The sequence below is a fragment of the Hyperolius riggenbachi genome, chromosome 8 (assembly GCF_040937935.1).
Source record: "Hyperolius riggenbachi isolate aHypRig1 chromosome 8, aHypRig1.pri, whole genome shotgun sequence".
NCBI lineage: Eukaryota > Metazoa > Chordata > Amphibia > Anura > Hyperoliidae > Hyperolius > Hyperolius riggenbachi.
In genome coordinates, this window is record NC_090653.1 from 220,786,419 (window position 1) to 220,803,158 (window position 16,740).

The following is a 16,740-nucleotide window of genomic DNA, read 5'->3' on the forward strand; positions in this document are numbered from 1 at the left end:
TTTAATTCTCTGATAAAATGAGGAAACTTTAAAAGCCATATATTCAAGTTATATGTAGAAATTTAAGAGCTGTATATTCAAGTAAGTGTATACATTTGAGTAGTAAATTTAACAACCATTATCTGCAACTGAAAAAGAATGCTTAAAGCGGAACTCCAGTGAAAAAAATGTAATAAAAAGTGTTTCATTTTTACAATAATTATGTATAAATGATTTAGTCAGTGTTTTCCCATTGTAAAATCTTTCCTCTTCCTTTTTACTGCTGGCAGGTGATGTCAGTGGAAAGATATGCTGCTTGCTTTTTTGGAAGTTGGACCCATCTGTAAACAGCTGTTATTTCCCACAATGCAATTAGGTTCACAGACAGGAAACTGTTGGGACCATGGTCCTGACATCACACTGTGGGAGAGGGGTCTAACCACAATATCAGCCATACAGAGCCCCCTGATGATCCATTTGTGAAAAGGAAAAGATTTCTCATGGGAAAGGGGGTATCAGCTACTGATTGGGTTACATAGTTATTTGGGTTGAAAAAAGACATACGTCCATCGAGTTCAACCAGAAATTCAATTCTTGGTCATGGTGTTTCTTTACGCCTCAGACATATGTACAAAGTGTTGCCTGCAGGGCTCATTACTAGATCTCTTAGGTGACAGTTTGGAGCCAACGGTTTGGAGCTAGCCACGCATTCTGTTGGTGTGGAGGGGGTAGGAGAAAGAAAACAACATCCTCAACCGGCAGTTGATGAATACGATCTCTACACATTTTCGAAAAACGCTGCTGTAGCCGAGAACCATTAAAGGATATCTGAGCTAAAAGAATGGAATTAAATAGAGTACATACATTGATCCACAAAGGTATCCAGTCCAGAACTGTGTCCTCTGGTCCCCCGCAAACCTCTGTTTCTTCGCAATTGGTCCCATACTAGACCCCGACCACCTGTGGTCAGGACCTTTGAATCAGATAATCGCTTGTGCGGTTGGATCGCGCATGTGCGGTTGGATCCTGAACACCACTCTGGCCACATTCCTTTCAGATTCCTTATCACAATGCACGCACCTACAGCTCTATCAGCAGTGCATGTGAAGACAAAATCGCGACCAAAGCAGCAACTAGGATTTAACTGAGCATGTGCGAAAGCTAGTATATCCGTTTCAAAGGTTCCAACCACAGGTAGTCAGGGCCTAGTACAGGATGAATTGTGGAGAAATGTAGGCTTGCGAGTTTGCAGGGGGAATGATGGAAACAGCCCTGGGCTGTTTTAAACTCTTTAAAAATATTCAAATTTTTAAAGCTCTGATAAGCTTTAAACTTGTGTATGGGGCTATACTTCAGATATTACTCCTTATTTTGCATGTTTTAAAAGTGTGTATAACTCGTGCTTAAAACACTGTTTTACTGTATATCTCTATTATTAAAGTTTTCAAGGTGTTTAAAATATTAGAGCAATTTGTAAACCATGCATACTAGGTAGAGCATTTTGTTCATCACCAACAATGAGGACTTCTCCCAACTGATGAAAACACCTGAGCGTGTTCTTCCAAATTCCAGTTTTGTCCTCTTCTGAATTCTTTTTATTAGAATTTAATCACCAAATTTTAAATAGCGATGGCAAACAGAGGGCAAGTAATTCACAGATATTATGGCGTACGTACAAAAAGGGCGCCTGGACAAAAAGGGCGCGGGGTGTAAACTCTAAATAATAATTAATCATTAATAGGGTTTATAAATATAGTGTGCTATATTTCGTTTACAAATAATGTTTAACAAAATTATAAATCATTAAATAATGTTTATGAAATCGGAAATTGTGAAAACGTTAATCTTCCCTGTTTCAAAAGTTAAACTTATAATTACGTTTATAAAAAAACCAATAATATATGTTTAATTGTTATAATTGTATATTATTGTGAATAACCGTCATTTATGGTTTGTTGTTATAATAAAATTTGAAAATATTGTTTATAAAGATGATATAAATATAACTACGTTCGTAATAAATGTTATAATACATTAGTAATTATTACTAAAATTTTACTAAAACTATACCTAAGCCTACTCTTACACAGAACCCTACCTGTACCTATCCCTAACCCCTAGACTCCCCTGTTGGTGCCTAAACCTAAGACTCCCCTGTTGGTGCCTAAACCTAAGACCCCCCTGTTGGTGCCTAAACCTAAGACCCCCCTGTTGGTGCCTAAACCTAAGACTCCCCTGTTGGTGCCTAAACCTAAGACCCCCCTGTTGGTGCCTAAACCTAAGACCCCCCTGTTGGTGCCTAAACCTAAGACCCCCCTGTTGGTGCCTAAACCTAAGACCCCCCTGTTGGTGCCTAAACCTAAGACTCCCCTGTTGGTGCCTAAACCTAAGACCCCCCTGTTGGTGCCTAAACCTAAGACCCCCCTGTTGGTGCCTAAACCTAAGACCCCCCTGTTGGTGCCTAAACCTAAGACCCCCCTGTTGGTGCCTAAACCTAAGACCCCCCTGTTGGTGCCTAAACCTAAGACCCCCCTGTTGGTGCCTAAACCTAAGACCCCCCTGTTGGTGCCTAAACCTAAGACCCCCCTGTTGGTGCCTAAACCTAAGACCCCCCCTGTTGGTGCCTAAGTAACCCTCCCTGTACCTACCCCTAACCCCTAGACCCCCCTCTTGGTGCCTAAACCTAGGACCCCCCTGTTGGTGCCTAAACCTAAGACCCCCCTGTTGGTGCCTAAACCTAAGACCCCCCTGTTAATGCCTAAACCTAAAACCCCCCTGTTAGTGCCTAAACCTAAGACCCCCCTGTTGGTGCCTAAACCTAAGACCCCCCCCTGTTGTTGCCTAAGTACCCCTCCCTGTACCTACCCCTAACCCCTAGACCCCCCTATTGGTGCCTAAACCTAAGACCCCCCTGTTGGTGCCTAAACCTAAGACCCCCCTTTATTATGTGGATAATAATGTTTTACTAATTGTGGATTCAAAAAAAATTTTGCAATTTACGTTACGTACTGATCGCTTTATTTTGTGAATAATAATGTTTTACAAACAGTAAGAGATAAAACTTTAAATAATGTTTTAATTATTTAAATAAGATAAATATGTTTATTATTTTCATAAACCTTATTCGGCACGGGTGCATTTTATAAACGTAAATCACCACAAGTTCAGTTATAAATCATTAAACATCGCCGGGCGCCGTTTGTAAACTTTATTTAGCTCCTGGCGCCGTTTATAAACTTTATTTAGCTCCGGCGCCCTTTTTTCCTACTCGGCGCCCATTAAACGCTATTTATTATGGGAGTGAATGGCGGCGCCCTTTTTGTCCACTAGCGGCATGCGCCCTTTTTTCCCAGCTCCGATATTATGGCCCTGGGATGTTTGTAGAGTAACTTAATTCAATAAATAAACTTAGAGGCAAAGTTACATTTATGCAAAAAGTTCCAAAGAAAAGGACATTCAAATGCAGTCATGGCCTATTTTTTTTATTTTTTTTGTGTGCAATTCTACCTAGTTTGGGGGGGCACAGAGGGAAGGGGGAACAAAGAGCAGCATGGAGAGGACACAGAGGTATGTCATTGGCCAAGGAACATGCTTCTACCTTCCATGTGTAATATAACATCCAACTTGGGTACACTTTAAATTGCTGCAATCTGCCTGGGAGAAATTGTTTATCTTTAATAATCCAACAGGAACTGCAGAAATGCCTCCTGAAAATCTATTTAAACTGAAGGCCATAACACACATTTTTAGGGAAAGAAAAGGATGTTTCTAGGGATCTTTCTAGTGTCTGGGTAGTGTAATGGTTAAGGGCTCTGCCTCTGACACAGGAAACCAGGGTTCGAATCTCGGCTCTGCCTGTTCAGTAAGCCAGGCAGCACCTATTCAGTAGGAGACCTTAGGCAAGTCTCCCTAACACTGCTACTGCCTATAGAGCGCGTCCTAGTGGCTGCAGCTCTGGCGCTTTGAGTCCGCCAGGAGAAAAGCGCGATATAAATGTTCTGTGTTTGTTTGTTGTTTGTTTCTAGACAGATTTTAAGCAAGGGGAAATAGTTTAGAAAAAATAGATTACAATAAGTGATATACAGTAAAACACCTATTATCCGGAACTCAGGTATCCGGAAGTCTCAACTACCCAGCATGCCTGAGGTGGACAACAGGGGCAGTACTTTGCAATTTGCAGAAGCAACTTACCGATTCTCCAGGCACTATCTTGTACACTTCTGCAGCTCCTAGCAACTTCCCTGTGTCCATATACGGGTCCCAGGATGTCATGTGACCCATATACAGAGGCCGCAGGGAAGCCGCTGGGAGCTAATGGGAGTGTAGAAGATGGCACCTGGGGGAAGGGGGTAGGGTGTTAGTGTTATTTTCGGCTAATGCAAGCACACATTTCTGACATTACGCAATCCCTGTGCATGCTGGATATTGAGGGTCTTGCTGTATCTTCGGGAACACTTTTACTTAACAGATTACAACATTTTCCCTGAATCTTTGCCTTGACAGGGCACTATTTTCTGATTATTCTTTCCATGGACTGTTCTTTGGCTGAACATTATGAACCTATGGTGGTAGTTAGAGGTGGTCAATGAGATGCAAATAATTCTACATTGCATGCATATTTAATGCAAACTGTGAACAGCTTTGAGTTGGACCATCACTAATAATAGTTATCAGGGTATTGGTAAGCGATTCTGTAGCAAATATGGCCATCCCATCCTCTTATGGTCTGGTTATGGCTTCTCGCCATGCAGTTCTAGTTAACAATACAAGACAGCCATTCTGTTACTAAAACTTGCTAACCTGTCATCTTGCCCAGGATTATGCAGTAAAAAAAAAAGCAATGAACACCTCAAATACTACAAATACCCCAGCATTGGCAGACTACTGTATAGTGTTAAAGTGGATCCAAGATGAAAAACTAACTATAAGAAGTAACTCGTCTTTATATCTTATCTAAAGTTTAGACACAGCAAATGTAGCTGCAAACAGCTTCAACAGTAAATTATTATTTCTTCCTGTGATACAATAAGAGCGGCCATGTTCTTTTTGCCACATTACACACAGGCAACCTGATCTGCATCTCCAGCTCTCAGACTGTGAGCCAAGGCACTGGAGAAGCTGTGGGCGAGGCTTGTTTCGTTTATAGGGAATTAGAGTATTAAAACAAAAAAAAAAGTATTTGGCTTGAGGAATGCCCTATAAGCTATATGAAAGGAATACAATTATGCAATGAGTAAAAGTTTATTTCGGATCCACTTTAACTGCCGTATTATCAGTCCTCGCAGCAATAGAGACCTCTAAGTGCCCCTTGAAGTGCTCAATGCTATCTTATATAATGCATTGCAAATCAATCAATAATATATAGCACACAATGGGCATGATTCACAAAGCTTTTTTACCTGTTTTCTTTTGTTTTCATTTTATCTATGTTACTTTTTTAAGCTCCCAAACAGCAAAAATATATAATTACGGTAAGAAAAGTAATATTGAAAAGTTAATCAGGAACAACTTACTTTGGGTAATTATTTTGCATGTAAATGTGCTGAAATGTTATTTTAATGAGGTGATAAATAAGTAATTTATGAGAAGTTTTTTGAATAGAACCCAATGTGTGAACCAGGGGTGCAACTAGAAATCACTGCGCCCCCCGCAAAACTTTGGACGGGGCCCCCTCCCCGCATTTTCTGCCCAAGTAAACTGAAAACCAATGTTATTTTATTGGCTAGTGCACACTTGAATGTGTTTTCCCCATGCAGATAAAAACAGACAGCAGTAAAGTGCTGCACGCATTTTCTCTATTAATTACATTTGCTTCTCTGATAAAACATGTATGTTTTCACACGTACAGACACACATGGTGTGCAGAAAATGCATACAGAAAACTGACAAATGAGTGTGCTCCCAGCCTCAGCTTATTACACTCACTCTGTCCATCTCTGATGGAGTAGAACTGGCTCTGCAGACTCCTCAAGCATCACTACAGTACACACCACCTGGGGATGGGTAGAAAGGCTGGGCGTAGAGCAATGCTGTGCACAAGACCCTACCGAACACTGAATATAGGGACTGTCTACAAATCTTTTTCTGCAAAACTTTTTACATGGTTCCTAATCAGTGGCTGAGTTCCTTATCAGTGGCCGAGCAGATGCAGTCATTAGAACAATTGTGCAGAGAGCAGAAAGTTTTTTCTCTCGATGCCTTTAGTTCTCAGGACAGGGAAAAGAAACCTCTCTCCCCATGGGACCCCTGCGGCTTCTGGGCCCCCCTGTGGCTGCATCCCTTGCAAGGTCTATTGTTATGCCCCTGTTATGAACAATATGTACCGAGACCCACCATGTCTCATATTTTTTTTATTTTTTTTCAGTTATATAGCTTTTTTTTTATAACATTGCATCATTCAGACATTACAGTATTTGCAATCACAAACCACATACTGTATTTTACACAATGAAACAGAGCAAAGCTAATGACCTCTTCTTTTGAACTCTTCTGCAGTAAAACATTATCTAAAGCTGTAAACATTTGTATTTAAAAATATTCAATATGTTTCTGTGTGTTTGCATAGCAAGCTCAATATTAACATTGGAATATTTGAGTATGTTTTGCTGAAAGAGACAAATGATTGCAAGTCCTGCATATTTTTTTTACTTGTAAATACCAATTAAATATATAGCCTGAAAAGAGGATAGAAAGACAGGAGAGATGAAAATTGCTGTAATAGGTCCAGTCTGTAAGATCACTCACTTACTGACAGAAGCAGCAGTAAGCAGCAGTCCCTATTCGGTGTTCAGCAGCAGCATTGTTTTGATAGTGTACTGATTAAAGTAAACCTTAAGTGACAAAAGTAAATTGAGTTTTACTCACCTGAGGCTTACCTCAGCCCCCTGCAACTGATCGGTGCCCACGACGACTCGCTCTGATGCTCCGGGTCCCGCTGGCGGCCACTTCCGGTTTCGCCGTCAGGACCCGTCAGGCTGGGGAACACGGGTGATACTTCACGTTCCCAGCAAAAATAGCACCCCTATGTGGCCATATGGCCGCATAGGGGTGCTATTATGGCTGGGAACGCGTAGAAACGACCGAGTTACCCAGCCTGACAGGTCCTGACGGCGAAACCTGAAAGTGGCCGCCAGCGGGACCCGGATCATCAGAGCGAGTCGTCGTGGGCACCGATCAGTTGCAGGGGGCTGAGGTAAGCCTCAGGTGAGTAAAACTCAATTTATTTTTGTCACTTAAGGTTCACTTTAAGGGCTCAGCCTGTGACATAGGTGACCAGGGCTCAAATCCCAGCTAGGGCAGGGCCAGATTTGTACTCTTTACTGCCCAAGGCCACTGTCACCAGCCCCTTTCAGTATAAGTAGCGAGATGACCCTCCTCCTTCTCTCCAGTATAGGTAGCGAGGTGACACTTCCCCCTTCCCTCCAGTATAGGTAGGCAGATGACCCCCTCCCCCCCCTTTACCTCTAGTATAGGTAGCCTGATGACCCCCCCCCCCCAGTATAGGTAGCCAGATGACCCCTCAACCTTTTTCCTCCAGTATAGGTAGCCAGATGACTCCCATAATTCCTCCTTTCCCCCCCCCCCCCCTTCAGTATAGGTAGCCAGCTCACCTTCACACCGCAGCAGCCATCAGTGTCACTCATTTCTCCGCTCGTCTCCAGTGCAGAAGCTTCCTTTCCCTCTCCAATGCTGCCCAAGTCCATAGCCGCCGGCCACAATGCAGATGTGCACAGAGAGCAAGGTGGCTGCTGCACAGGCGGTTGGCAGCAGAGTACCGCAGTCACGCGCTCACCTGATCTCCCTGCATTGCATCATTTGCAAGCATGCAAATGCTGCACCAGTTTAGCCTGCTGCTTTGGTGCCCTTGCTCCTGTGGTGCCCTAGGCCATGGCCTAAATCCGGCCCTGAGCTAGGGTTACCGTAGTACCTATTCAGTAAGAAGTCCTTGGACAAGACTTCCTAACACTGCAGGGTGGCCCCTTTAGCTTGCTCTTAGTGGCTGCAGCTCTTGAGCGCTTTGAGTCCAACAGGAGAAAAGCACTATACAAATGTTAGGATTATTATATGGATGTCTGCAGTGGTGTAGCTAAGGAGGTATGGGCCCCGGTGCAAGTTTTACAATGGGGCCCCCCAAGCACTCTATACATAACAATTGATATGGCGCACCACAACCTGCCAATGGCAACTACTGTGTCAGAGGTGCAAGAAGGGAATGGGGAACAGTGTGTTAAGGATTACTACTATTCAAAGCATCTATAGAAGTGATTATTACAAGCACAGGATCAATAGAGAGCTTATACTGTGATAGAGGGTGGACCCTTTGGGGCCCCTCTGGCCCAAGGGCCCAGATGCAGTTGCTACTTCTGCACCCCCTATTGCTACGCCACTGGATGTCTGTGTATTGAATGTCTTGTGACTGCTTAGAAGTTAGAGGATTAAAAAAGGGCCTGGTTAGGTCATTAATTCATTCATACAAAACAGCAATAGTAATATTTCTCCCTTTATTGTACTAAAGGAACGATACGGACCTATTTAAGAAGAGGCAAAAAGCTGTAGAAGTTTAGGAGGCTAAATTAAATGAATTATCAGGGAAATTGCTAAGGAGTGTCTGTCAAGATGCTTGGTGACAAATACTGCTGCTTCTGTCAGTAAGTGAGTGATCCTACAGACTGGACCCATTACAGCAATTCTCATCTCTCCTGTCTTTCCATCTTCTTTTCTGGCTATATATTTATTAGTATTTACATGGAAAGAAAATATGCAAGACTTGCAATCATGTGTCTCTTTCAGCAAAACATACTCAAATATTCCAATGTTAATATTGAGCTTACTATGGAAAGACAGAAAAATACTGAATATTTTTAAATACAAATGTTTACAGCTTTAGATAATGTTTTACTGCAAAGGGTCAAAGGGTCATTAGCTCTGCTCTGTTTCATAGTTTAAAATACAGTGTGTAGTTTGTAATTGCAAACATTTCTGAATGATGCAATGTTATAAAAAAAAAGCTATATACTGTAACTGAAAAAAATGAGACTGTTTTCTTTGCTATTAATGTTCTATTAATGATCTGTTATACACATACAATTCTTTATATCCTAATTGGGAGGTTTTTTGCTTTAGTGTCACTTTAAGTCACCAGCATGCAAAAAAATACTTTTTTTATACAGTACTTTTTCACCTACTTTTTGGAACATTTTCAATTACAGAGTGCTGAAATGTTATTTTTAAAAAAATGAAAAATTTTCTCCTAGGAGAAAACCTAGAAGAAAAAGTGAAGCGGGCCAGGTCCATTGTATTATTAAAGGACTTCCGAGATGAAAAATGGATATACAGATTTACTTACCTGGGGCTTCTCTCAGCCCCTAGAAGTCTGTGTGTGCCCCACCACAGGTCCGCTGTGCTTGACTGGTCCCACTCTCAGCGTAGTGGGTCGGTGTCTTCTGTACATGCACGGGCAATCAGAATCATCCTCAGGAGGAGAGTGGTGGAGGAACGTGTCAGCCGCGTTCCAGCTGGTCCGGCACAGAGAGATTGAGAAGAGAAGACAGAGAAGCAACAGAGAGCGATGGTACAAAGAGAGCCTGGCATATAGCGAGCAGACATTGGGTAAGTGCTGACATGGCAGCTACTGGTGGACAGCAGGAGACAACAATGAATCTCCTAGGGAGAAAGGAAGCAGTGGCTTGGTGCTAAAGGACAGCTCCACAGCACAAATCCTCACTCTCCATTGTTGGCACATAAGACCATCTATTTGCCTGAGTAATGCTCGTCCATCACACAAGAGTGGGAATTTGATTTACTGGTAATCCTACTGCTATAGTCAGGTGATAAGTAGCTCACAACCTGTGACCTTTACCTGGAATAGAATATTGCCCATAATGTTTAAATAAAAACAGAGCTCCTTGCAAGAACAGCACCACTGACCCAGTAAATATATATCTACAATCTGAGGTGGGTCCAACATTGAGTCCACTTAGATATAAAGCATTGAGTCCACTGAGATATAAAACCCAACCTTAAAGAGACACTGAAGCGAAAAAAAAAATGATGATATTATGATTTGTATGTGTAGCACAGCTAAGAAATAAAACATTAAGATCAGATACATCAGTGTAATTGTTTCCAGTACAGGAAGAGTTGAGAAACTCCAGTTGTTATCTCTATGCAAACAAGCCATTAAGCTCTCCGACTAAGTTAGTCGTGGAGAGGGCTGTTATCTGACTTTTATTATCTCAACTGTTCCTGGACTATTTACTTTTCCACTGCTAGAGGAGAGGTCATTACTTCACAGACTGCTCTGAAAGACTCATTTTGAATGCTGAGTGTTGTGTAATCTGCACATAATATAGAATGATGCAATGTTAGAAAAAACACTATATACCTATAAATAAAAGTATGAGAATATTTTCTTTGCTGCTAATCTTCTAGTAATTATTCATAGTACACAACCAATTCACTATATCATATTTTTTTTTCGCTTCAGTGTCTCTTTAAGTGGGAGAAAAGTGTTAATTTACAATCTTTAAAAATCATAAAAGACCCATCATAAGCCAAGAACTAATGCTAAGTCGGCAAGATTTAACGTTTCCAACATTAGCAGCAAAATTTGCAGTGAATTACAGGGAATGCAGAACAAGTGAACCATGGAGGGCGAATATCCATGGATTCATTTAAAGGGTACTTGAGACAAGAAAAAAAACGTATATACGTGAGGCTTCCTCCAGCCCTCTTCAGGCTGTTGGTTCCCTCACGGTCCTCCCGGGCCACCTCGATCCTATGCTAACTGGTTTGGTAAATTCCTAAATCAACTTGAGTCGACGCATGCGCAGTCCAGCTGTGTGCGTGCACCTTTCATGCTCCAGTCACCAGGATTGTTCTGCACAGGTGCACAGTCCTGCACAGTGCTGGTGATGTGGACACAGTGAGGTTTGCGCATACGATGTATGTGGCGACTAAAGAAATTATCGACCCGGCTAATGAAGGATCAAGGTGGCCCGGGAGGATGGTGAGGGATCCATCAGCCTGGAAGGAAAGGGGGGGGGGGGAGCCTCAGGTACATATACATTTTTCCTCTTGTCTCACATTTTCTTTAACCTTCCTGGCGGTAACTGCTCAGGAGGATTTCTCAGGCCCTGCCGGGCCAATTTGCATATTTTTTTTTTTTTGCTACATGCAGCTAGCACTTTGCTAGCTACGTGTGCACACAGATCGCCGCCGCTCCACGCCGATTCGCTGCTACCTGCCGCGCCGCCCCCCCCCCAAGACCCCATACGCTGCCTGGCCAATCAGTGCTAGGCAGCGCTGAGGGGTGGATCGGGGCTCCCTTTGACGTCACGACGTCAATGATGTCAGTGACGTCATCCCGCCCATCACCATGGCGACGGGGGAAGCCCTAATGGAAATCTCGTTCAGAACGGGATTTCCGGACAGGCTTTATCGACGGAGGCAATCGGAGCAGGTGGGGGGATGCCACTGCACAGCGGCTATCGTGTAGCAAGCCCTAGGCTCGCTACATGATTTAAAAAAACCAAAAATTAAAAAGAACTGCTGTGCCAGGACCGCCAGGAGGGTTAAAGGACAAATGAAGTGAGAAAAACATGGAGGCTTGTTACGCTTGGGGGTGTAATCTCCACAGTCAGCATACAACACATAAGCTGACGTGAAGGAGGTACACACACCAGCACAAGGGATCAGGATATCCCCAGTTTAGTGGAGGAGAGGACTGACTCCAATAGGAGATTGTGGTGCACAGAGCCGGTGCAGATCTGAACAGCCACAAACACTTTCGTAATAACGTCTCAGCGCAAAGTAGCGCTGAGCGCATAAACCAGGACTGAGGAGATCAGGACAGGTAGACAGAATGAACGCTTGCTAGCTAGCGATTACTTAGCGACAGCAAGCGTCCAAAACCAGACAGACTGGAATGAGGCAGCCAATGCGTTGCGGCGATGGCGTGCCTCACAAAGACAGGACAGGAGAGACAGGAAATAGCAGGATCGAGATAGATGAACGTAACACAGATAAATATACAATAAGTATGTTTTCCTAGCGTATTACAATTACAGCTATCAATGAAACTATTTGTAAGGTCTGACTAACATATGTATATATCGGCAATGAACCGATATATGACATAAGCAGGAACGCTGACTAGGACTGGAGTAATACAGGGAACAGGACTCAGAAGGATTCGCTATCTCTTCGCAGAGATGAACGCAATCCACAAACAGTAACAGAACAGGATTCAGAAGGATTCGTTATCTCTTCGCAGAGATGAACGCAATCCACAAACAGGACCAGGAACAGGATAACTAGCTCAGCACGGGTGTTCACGATACGCGCAAACTACCAAAACGTGCTGGAAAACTGACTAACTGAACACAGGAAATAAACAGTTCGTGTACGTATATATCAGCAACACTGATATATCAACGTAACACGGATACAAGGAAAATAACAAAATGCGCAAGTATGCGTATATATTGGCGATGAACCAATATATAACACAAGACAAGCAAGTAACAACTTCTAGAACAAGAGCAGAACTAGGAGGACTCGCTGACCCCTTCGCAGGAGTCAGCGCAGTCCACACGGACCAGGAACGAGGTGGGGCACGAGCAGAGTAACAGATAGAGTCTGAGACTATGATAGCCCATGAGACATTGCAGGAAGCAGTTCTTTATACTGAGGTCATCCAATGGGAGCAGACCTGCAGATTCCCACACAAGTGAATGGTAATTAATCACAGGCTGATAGCAGGAAAAGGCAGACAATGATATGCAGCCTGCAGGAAAGGGACTGCCCCTCCACTGCAGCAGACAATGTTTGTTTACACAAGAGCATGTCAAACTGTCATTAATTTCAGAGTGACTGCAGATGGAATCAGCAACTAGTTCAAGTGCAAACCAAACTATGCAAGAAAATGCATGTAATGACATCAGAACTGCTTGGGTTACAATACCACTGCAGCCAGCAATAAACGCTGCAGACATGATCATAACATTACCCCCCCCCCCCTTAAAAGCGGATACCAGACGCTTTTTGAAACTGAAATTCCCAACAAAACAATCTGACTGATAATTCATGATGACCGGGACAGCCCGGCAAGACCAAATTCCAGAATCAGTCCCCACAAGACTGGACCCATCAGAACCAGAACCTACAGAACCATGCCCGTCAGCACCACAAGCCTCAGTGTGATACCCATCAGAACCACGACTTCCAGAGAAAAGCCCCCAGAAACTCTCTGAGCGATACCCACCGCCTTCTCGGGACTGTCCAAAAACGCCAAAGCCTTTGCAATGCCCACCGGAACTGTCCCCACCAACACAAAACCCACCGTTGAACCAGTCCAAGGTACCAGGACAAGTTTCCTCAGAGATCTCCCAGAACACTTGGAAGCTCCAAAGAGATCCCCACAGGTCAGAACGCCCCTTAGGTTCACATGGAGAACCATCAAGAACCCCTATGGAACCCAGGGCAACTCTAGAGTCAGGGTCACAAGGACAAACATCAAGATCAGGGTTTTTAGGGACCAGAACCATCTCCGGGCATGCAGGCCAACCGGCAACATCAGAACATGTCTCCACTAGGGAAGCGTGTGAGCACGCCAACACAGACACACTTGGGCACTCTGGCATACGAAGCACATCTGGGCACACTGGCACAAGAGAGACTTCTGGGCATGTCAAGGAACTGCAAACCTCAAAGTCAGTCAAGGTAGGACCGAAACCAGGACTGGGCAAAAAAAAATCATCATGACTAGACTTCACAGTTACTGGATTGTCACTAAAAAATGCAGGATTAGACTTAGATGTCTCTGATTCCAGCAAAGTTATTAACAAATCATGTTCAGGGGCATTTACAAGACAGGACAAATCTTCTGATGTATGCACCGAACTAGACAGGGTTCCCATAACTTCTTCTGGACTAGACAGAGACTCATCAAATACACTGGATTGGAGCTCATGAAGGGCTGCAAAACAAGTCAGTAGTGCAGCAATCCCCACTGAACTAGGCAAAACTGAGTAACTCACTGGACAGGAAGGGGACTCAGGAACTTCTGCCACACCGGCCAGAGAACCAGAATTTTCCAGGATACAGGGCTGGGTTTCAGAAACACTCATTAACCCGGACTGAAATTCTGAGATTTCTATTATTTTTTCCAGCGAGTCAGAATTATCCATGTTACAGGGCAAGACTTTTGAAACATTCAGAGGACAGGGCTGGAGTTCCTCGGCTGTTACAACACTGGAGAGGGACTCAACAACATTGGTTAAATCAGACTCTGTACAGGGCAAGGTATCTAACACACTTGCTGACAAGGACAATATTTCAATGGCTTCTGCTTCGCTGGGCAGAAATTCATCAAGTTTTATTAGAGCAGACTGTAATTCCAAAACAGCTGCTAGACAAGTGAATATTACTGCAACACCAACTGAGGTAAGCAGTGCCTCAGACTGTTCTGCTAGAGGGTTTAAAGTATCCAAAGTACTAGGTGAAGCATAAGACTCTGTGACCACAGCTTCACTGGACAGGATCACCGAACAGTCCACACTGCAGGGCAAAACCATGGAAGCACCTGCTGGACAGCATAATGATTCTGTGACCTGAGTTTCATTGGAGAGATCTACTGCACAATTCATGGTACAGGGCAAGTTCACTGGAACATTTTCTGAACACGGTAATAATTCTGCGATTTCGGACTCACATAGCAGACGCTCTGAGTTATTCATGAAACTAGAGTGAGGTGTAGAAACAGGAAGATCAAAACACAATGTTTGCGCATCTAAATCACCATTCAATTGTGAAATTGGAAAATTCAGATGCTGGGGTTCTGAGATTTCTGGACAGGATTGCTGGGACTCAGAAACTGATGTAGTGCATCTATTGGCATCTGCTGGATCAGACAGGAGTTGAACTTTATTAGCACAGGTAATTTCTGCAGAAGTGTTTGCAGAGACAGGCAAGATTTTTCTGGTGTCTGTTTCACTGAACAAAGACTCATGAGTACTGGCTAGGCTGGACTCAGAAGTCAGCAGGACCTCTGGGTCCTCTGCTGAGAAATTTGTGCAGGGCAAGATTAAGGAAGTATTAGTAATTTCATAGGTCCATTTGACTCCCCTGAATGGTGACTGAATTTCATTATCTGCTACTGGCGGAGTCTCATTACAGATCTGATGCGCAGTCGCCAAGGGCAACGACTCCGCTGATTGTAACGCTTTTCTTTTGGAGCGTTTACGTTTGGCTTTAGACCCTGCTGCCTTAGCAGAAGAAAAGTTATCAGAACAATTATCTGCTTGCTGATTATTTTTGTAGGCAGTAGAAGGAGCAGCTGATTGACAAGCTGCCAGGAGCTTATCAAAAGGGTTAGGCAAATCGGTTTTGCGCAGCCAGTTATGGATCACAAACGCTAGAAATTCCAGTGGTCTTTCTTTTAAATTGGTATGATCCAAGACATCGTAGGCCCACTGAAACAATCTTCCCTTAAATAAAACATAAACTAGCTGGGGGGCCCACGTTGAAACAGGAGTAGCCTGGAGCTCAGGATTGGCCAGGAACCTGGCACATTCAGAAAAAAACTCATTTTCTGTTTCAGAATTGAGCTTCTCAAGTTTCTTAAAGGAACAGGAACCATAACAAACAGTGTCATTTTTGCTGGGAACCCCCCCCCCACAATGGGGATTGGTAATGGGGCTATCATAATGTTACGCTTGGGGGTGTAATCTCCACAGTCAGCATACAACACATAAGCTGACGTGAAGGAGGTACACACACCAGCACAAGGGATCAGGATATCCCCAGTTTAGTGGAGGAGAGGACTGACTCCAATAGGAGATTGTGGTGCACAGAGCCGGTGCAGATCTGAACAGCCACAAACACTTTCGTAATAACGTCTCAGCGCAAAGTAGCGCTGAGCGCATAAACCAGGACTGAGGAGATCAGGACAGGTAGACAGAATGAACGCTTGCTAGCTAGCGATTACTTAGCGACAGCAAGCGTCCAAAACCAGACAGACTGGAATGAGGCAGCCAATGCGTTGCGGCGATGGCGTGCCTCACAAAGACAGGACAGGAGAGACAGGAAATAGCAGGATCGAGATAGATGAACGTAACACAGATAAATATACAATAAGTATGTTTTCCTAGCGTATTACAATTAGAGCTATCAATGAAACTATTTGTAAGGTCTGACTAACATATGTATATATCGGCAATGAACCGATATATGACATAAGCAGGAACGCTGACTAGGACTGGAGTAATACAGGGAACAGGACTCAGAAGGATTCGCTATCTCTTCGCAGAGATGAACGCAATCCACAAACAGTAACAGAACAGGATTCAGAAGGATTCGTTATCTCTTCGCAGAGATGAACGCAATCCACAAACAGGACCAGGAACAGGATAACTAGCTCAGCACGGGTGTTCACGATACGTGCAAACTACCAAAACGTGCTGGAAAACTGACTAACTGAACACAGGAAATAAACAGTTCGTGTACGTATATATCAGCAACACTGATATATCAACGTAACACGGATACAAGGAAAATAACAAAATGCGCAAGTATGCGTATATATTGGCGATGAACCAATATATAACACAAGACAAGCAAGTAACAACTTCTAGAACAAGAGCAGAACTAGGAGGACTCGCTGACCCCTTCGCAGGAGTCAGCGCAGTCCACACGGACCAGGAACGAGGTGGGGCACGAGCAGAGTAACAGATAGAGTCTGAGACTATGATAGCCCATGAG